The sequence below is a fragment of the Podarcis gaigeae genome, assembly GCF_964106915.1.
Source record: "Podarcis gaigeae genome assembly, chromosome: 1".
NCBI lineage: Eukaryota > Metazoa > Chordata > Lepidosauria > Squamata > Lacertidae > Podarcis > Podarcis gaigeae.
The window spans coordinates 13766082-13773115 of NC_139678.1; the positions used below are offsets into that span (position 1 = coordinate 13766082).

Consider the following 7034-nt stretch of genomic DNA (forward strand, 5'->3'; position numbering starts at 1 on the left):
TTATTCCAGCTTCCCTGAGGTTAAGTAGACTCTACTGCCAATAGATTTATGCATTTCAATGTGTGATTAGAAACAGAATTAATCTTATTTAGGTTGAGGGGGAAAAAATCAACAATTGAACAACCTGATCAAAGCATTTAAAGAACTGCCGGATTGTATATTATAAATCATAACATAATTAGAACTGAATTGATTTTTCCATTAACATGAAATTAAGACTAATTTCCTCATGCTATATTTACTCTAATATTCCCCAGATGCAAATGTGGAGTCATAAAATGTTTAGTAAAAATGATCTTCTAATTGTTTCCTGGGTTGAGCCATTACATCATCACTTTGATTTCTTCTTCGATGCTTCTAAACAATGCTTCTCATCCTTTGTCTTTTCCTGACAGTGCAGTAAAGAGCAACCTTCAAATCCTGAAGACATTACAGCACGGCTGAGAGAAATATCATCCACTCCCCCTCAAAATTGCTTGCTTAGGAAACAATGTAAGTAAGGATATCAATTTAAGTTAATCCGCTTGATTTCATTTTATACAAGCAAGAGGCCTTCTGCTTTCCTCCTCAGCCAGTGGTTCATATACCACAGTGGTGGGGAACCTATGGCCTAATGGCTCATTTAGGCCCACCAAGCAGCTCTGTTTGGCGCACAGTGTTATCTCATCTATTTATTTTATAAGATGTCTTACCAACCTTTCACCGTAAGGTCTCAGGGGTAGGTTACTTCAGCACAGGACACAGTTATAAAAACAGATAAAACAAAGCTGCAGTCTGGGCAGCTTCCAACAAATTCAAACACTATTATTATTATTATTATTATTATTATTATTATTATTATTTATTATTATTTGTACCCCGCCCATCTGGCTGGGTTTCCCCAGGCATTGTGGGTGGCTTCCACAAAGACCAAAAATACACTAAGATGTCACACATTAAAAACTTCCCTGAACAGGGCTGCCTTAAGATGTCTTCTGAATGTCAGGTAGTTGTTTATCTCTTTGACATCTGATGGGAGGGTGTTCCACAGGGTGGGCGCCACTAACAAGAAGGCCCTCTGCCTGGTTCCCTGTAGCTTTGTTTCTTGCAATGAGGGAACTGCCAGAAGGCCCTCTGCCCTGGACCTCAGTGTCCGGGCAGAACGATGGGGGTGGAGACGCTCCTTCAGATATACTGGACCAAGGCTGTTTAGGGCTTCAAAGGTCAGCACCAACACTTTGAATTGTGCTCAGAATGTTCTGGGAGCCAATGTAGGTCTGTCAAGACCAGTGTTATGTGGTCTCGGCAGCCGCCCCCAGTCACCAGTCTAGCTGCCACATTCTGGATTAGTTGTAGTTTCCGGGTCACCTTCAAAGGTAGCCCCACATAGAGCACATTGCAGTAGTCCAAGCGGGAGATAACTAGAGCATGCACCACTCTGGCGAGACAGTCCACAATATGACATCATTCATTAAAAACCTCCCTTCAGGTGTCTTCTAAAAGTCAGACAGTTGTCTATTTGTTTGAAATCTGATGGGAGAGCGTTCCACAAGGAGGGCACCACTGCTGAGAAGGCCCTCTGCCTGGTTCCCTGTAACTTCGCTTCTCTCTCTCAGAGCTGGACCTCAGTGTCCGTGCTGAACGATGGGAGTGGAGATGCTCCATAATGTACATAATAATGTCCCTTGACTGTCAAAGAGTAGGGTAAAGAGCTGCATCTTTAGCATACAGTGGAAGCTGTACAAGGAAAATGCTAGGTGTGTCCCTGCGTGAGGGAGTTCCACAGCTTAGGAGCTGTCACAGAGAAAGCCTGCTCCCAGGTCTCCATTCACTACATTTTCAAGGTTGGTGGAACTACCAAGAGAGGCCCCTGTGCCAATCTTAACACCACAGAAGGATAGATGTGATAGGTGCTCTCATGGCCAGCCTCAAGGCCTAGAATCCTTGATCAGCTGCCCAGGCATAAAGTACTCAGGTAGGGTCCTCTGCCAATGCATTCCTTGGGATTCCTTTAATTTTGTTTTCCTGACTCATCACCCTGAGCAGCAACAGGTGGATAGATGATGTACATTTCCTACACTGCTAAGGATGAGGGCCAAATTCATTCAGTTTGAATTTCATAGCGGACCAACCCAAATCAACATTCCCAAACTTGCTTGCAGATCAGAATGCAGCTATCAGTCAAATTATGCTCTTCTACATTTTGAGCAATGTACCTTCAATCCCCCAAAGTGTGTGCACATGGATTTTGTGAAAAACAAGTACAAAAGGCAACTTTCGGAGGAAACTGCTTTGGGGAAATGTGTAGTTTAATGGGTGAACATGTACAAAATGCATACAATGTACATGAAGATTTTTAATGCATTCTTTTGGAAACTCCGTGAAAAATGGGATGGAGCGTAACTACAACTGAATATTAGCAAGGGTGGCACAGAACGGACTTAGAATGAACCACCCATCTCTACCCATAACCTAGCCTTGCTCTGGAGCATTGGTGGGAGGGGGGGGCAGAATAAATTTATTTAGCCAGGCAATGCTGCTTCAATCACTGCCACTGCAACAGTGTAACCCTACCAAGTTCTGCTAATGAAGGAGGGACCTCACCAGAGGACATTTCACCCAGGGCCCCCTCAAATCTGGAGTTGGTCCTCAGTACTCAGTGGGTGGCGCTGTGGTTTAAACCACTGTGCTGCTTGGACTTGCCGATCGGAAGGTTGGCAGTTCGAATCCCCATGACGGGGTGAGCTCCCGTTGTTCAGTCTCAGCTCCTGCGTACCTAGCAGTTCAAAAGCATGTCAAAGTGCAAGTAGATAAATAGATATCACTCCGGCAGGAAGGTAAACAGCGTTTCCATGCGCTGCTCTGGCTTCGCCAGAAGCGGCTTAGTCATGCTGGCCACATGACCCGGAAAAACTGTCTGCAGAAGCAGACAAACGCTGAGATGAGCACCGCTGTGCTGGGCCAGGGGTTAACCCGAGCAACGCAATCCAGGTCCGGTCCCAAATCCAAGGATTCCACAAGGAGTCAGTTCAAGAGGCTAGGTCAGGCACAGGGTAACAGGCAGGTTGCAGCAATGTTGCTCCTGCAACCTGGGGCGGGGTCCAGCAGCCTTTTATCTCTGATGGGGTAACAGTCGGTCCTGATCCCCTGGTGACTCACCTCCCTGTCTCGCCCAAAGGCGAGCCCTCCTCCTGCAAGTACTCAGGTCTCTCCTTCTCTCAGACCTCAGTATCTGCAGCTCGGGAGATGTCGGTGGGTTACTAGACCCAGAGGCAGCCTCAGCCTCTCCTGACCCAACTGGTAGTGGAGCAGCTGCACGTGATTGCCCAGCAGAGGGTAAAGAGGTAATCCCCACATCTGGAGCCATGGCAGGCTCAGGCCCCTGACTCAGCCCAGCTGGTGCTTGTTGCAGGGGAACCTGTGCAGACTGGGGCTCTTCAGAATCAGGCCCCAGACTTGGTTCAGATGCCACCTGAGAGAGAGGATCTGGTGCGGACTGAGACTCCTCTGGTTCCGAGTCAGAGCCCGAGTCCCAGGCCATCACAGCCGCAACCTCAGAGTCATTCGTGGCTGGATTTAATGGTCGGGGTCCCTTTCCCTTTCCCTTTACTATGTAACTTAACTTGGAGCAGTGGGGTGCCATTTGCTGCTCCAACTCAGGTCAATAAGATGTATTGGGCTGAACTTGCTCCTACAGGAGGGATGACCACCAACATGGATGGCTTTAACAATTTCGTAGAGGATAAGCCTATTAATAGCAACTAGCCACAAAGGCTGTACTCTGCCTCCACAGTCAAAAGTAATAATGCTTCTGAATACCAGTTGCTGGAAGAGTCGGACATGACTAAACGACTAGACAACAACAACAACATGGGAAGGGAGAGTGCTCAGATTCTGCTTGTGGGTTTCCCACAGTCATCTGGGTGGCCACTGGGAGAACAGGATGCCGGAGTAGATGGGCCATTGGCTCTTCTTATCTTCTTATGGTTGTCCAAATGGTTATTGTACAAACTGTGGCTTGCACCAGCCTGATGGACACCAGAAGCCCCATCCAACAATGAGAGCAGTGTTTCCCAAACTCGGGTCTCCCGCTGTGTTCGGACTACGATTCCCATCATCCCTGACCACTGGTTCTGCTAGCTAGGGGTGATGGGAGTTGTAGTCCGAAAACAGTCAGCGACTCAAGTTTGGGATATACTGATTTAGAGGAAGCACCACGGCTCAGTAGTAGAGCATCTGCTCTTCACGTAGAAGTCTCAGGTTCAATGAGCAGCATCTCTGAGTAGGACTGGATGAAACCCCCCTCCCTGAAATCCTAGAGCAGCGGTTCTCAACCTGTGGGTCCCCAGATGTTGTTGGACTACAACTCCCATCATCCCTGAACTCTGGCCTTGCTAGCTAGGAGTAATGGGAGTTGTAGTTCAACAGGGGACCCACAGGTTGAGCAAGGCTGTCCTAGAGAGACACTGCCAGTCAGTTTAGGTATAACTGAGCTAGGATGGTCTGACTCCGGATATGGAAGCTTCCTGCATTCCTATGTTCTTAACACTCAGTTCATCTTCAAAATAAATAAGTGAAATGAAAGCTCTTTGTCGCGCTGAGAAATTCCTCTGCTAACCCTTCTCCTCATTCTCCATGCAGTGTTACATTCACTGCCTTAGGCTCTTCCTTTGCCTTCTTCTGATGTGAAGGGTTTTTTTTAAAAAAAAAATCTTGGAGCATATGGCTAGGGAAATTGAGCACTGAGACGCTACCTCACTCGAGCACGGACGCAATCAGATTTCTTGGGCTGTAATTTCATTTGCTCCAAAGGCCGCCCTTAATCAGCAAGGCAAGATTTTTAACCAACCAGGATGGTTCCCTCCCCACTTTTTGTCAGCATAATGCGCTCTTGACCTTGAGTGCTAATTGGATCTAAGTGCCCAGTGACCAACCACAGGGAGCCTCCATGCCTCAAGACCACAGGAACGTATAAAGTAACTTGATGTAAATATTTAAAATAACATGATCGCCCTTTGCCGCAGGTAGAAGGAAATGAGAGAACAGAGATGGTGCAACTTTTATAAGGATAATACAAGCTTGAGGAGGAAAGGGGAAAGGCGGTGGGGGGAGGACAAGTGAAAGTTGCATGGTTTTATCCTGGAGGAGAAATCCATGGAGGAGAAATCCATTTTAAATAGATTTATACCTGGAATTTGGTGGTCCTGACCCATTTGGATTTTGTTGGCAACCGAGCCTGGATAGCTCAGTTGGTCAGAGCATGGTGCTGATAACACCAAGGCTGCAGGTTCGATCCCCGTAAGGGACAGCTGCATATTCCTGTATTGCAAGGGGTTATACTAGATCAGTGTTTCCCAACCTTGTGCCTCCAGCTGTTTTTGGACTACAATTCCCATCATCCCTTGCCACTGGTCTTGCTAGTCAGGGATGATGGGAGTTGTAGTTCAAAAACAGCTGGAGGCACAAGGTTGGGAAACACTGGACTAGATGATCCTCAGGGCCTCTTCCAGCTCTCTGATTCTATGAAAGGGAATCACTCTAGCCACCGATCAGCTAATGGGCATCTTCAGGAGCCACACTCCCGTGTGAGTTATGTGACCTTCGTGAAATCACACACACCCACACCCAAAAAACACTAATGTGTGCATTAGGGAAACTTTCATGAAATGTCTATGTTAAGAGAAAATACTGATGAATTTTCATGAGGACTGGTTTTTTTTTGGGGGGGGGGGATTGCAAACTGATGTGGAAATGTGGAGAATGGAATTTAAGGTTAGAAAAATGAGAAACGGAGAGAAACCCAAACTGAGAAATTCGCCAATCCCTAGCTGGCAGTTTCAATGCCTAAGAGCAAAACGACAAGACTTTCATCCCAAACCAGCTCTAGATATGCTTAGTTATTTTAGTTAGTTAGTTAGTTAGTTAGTTAGTTAGTTAGTTAGTTAGTTAGTTAGTTTGTGTTATGGCACGAGGGGTGGTGGGGCCAGGTGATACGAATACAGGTGATACTCCACACTCTCCCCTTCTGTGGTTCTAAGCATGAGAGAATAAGAGCATCTGCACAGAGCTTCAGTGAATCACCTTATTTGTCAAGGCCGTAAGTCATAACATCTGTAGAAAACCATAAAAACAAAATAAAATTTACAATTTGGTGATTTGTAGTAAATTGTAGCATCGTATATCTCACAACAACAGTCAATTATGTCTTCTGCTTCAGCTCCTTGACATGCTTTGGTTGCTCCGCAAGCAAAAGGGGCAACGTTCTGAACCAAGCCAATATTTCTGGTCACAAGGAGGAGCTCAATCAAGTAGGGTCCGGATCCCTGTATGGGACAGCTGCATATTCCTGCATTGCAGGGGGTTGGACTAAAGGACCCTCAGAGTCCCTTTCAACTCTATGGTTCTATATGTAAGAGGCTTAGCAAATAATTATATTTTGGGAATGATTCATGTTCTTACGTAGCTGCATTGTTTTAGATCTTCTGGGTGTCCCAGGATCATAATAATAATAAATTTTATTTATATCCCGCCCTCCCCAGCCGAAGCCGGGCTCAGGGCGGCTAACAACAATAAAATAGTACAACATTCTAAAATCATTTCATTATAAAATTAATTCAAATCAAATTGATGGCAACCATTGGGCTAGAGTTCTGTGAAGATTGCCAAAGAAGGGAGTCAGGCTGTGCCCTGACCAAAGGCCTGGTGGAACAGCTCTGTCTTGCAGGCCCTGCAGAAAGATGTCAAGTCCCGCAGGGCCCTAGTCTCTTGTCACAGAGTGTTCCACCAGATTGGAGCCACAGCCGAAAAAGCCCTGGCTCTAGTTGAGGCCAGCCTAACCTCTCTGTGGCCTAGGACCTTCAAGATGTTTTTGTTTGAAGACCGTAAGTTCCTCTGTGGGACATACCATGAGAGGCGGTCCCGTAGGTACGAGGGCCCTAGGCCGTATATATTATAATATATATATTATATAAACATATTATAAAATAGGTGTGTTCTATGTTATAAATCAAGCACTGCTGGGAATCATTTATTTTTGCTTTCCAATCTATTTCTTA

General features: G+C 46.0%; 1 long non-coding RNA gene across 1 annotated transcript; it reads left to right on the forward strand.

The window, feature by feature from the left end:
• Window positions 1–394: 394 nt before the first annotated feature.
• On the forward strand, window positions 395–6134 carry LOC310844937. Its single transcript, XR_014564391.1, has 2 exons — window positions 395–492; window positions 5982–6134. It is a non-coding gene; the product is annotated as an uncharacterized lncRNA (long non-coding RNA).
• The last annotated feature ends 900 nt before the right edge of the window (window positions 6135–7034 follow it).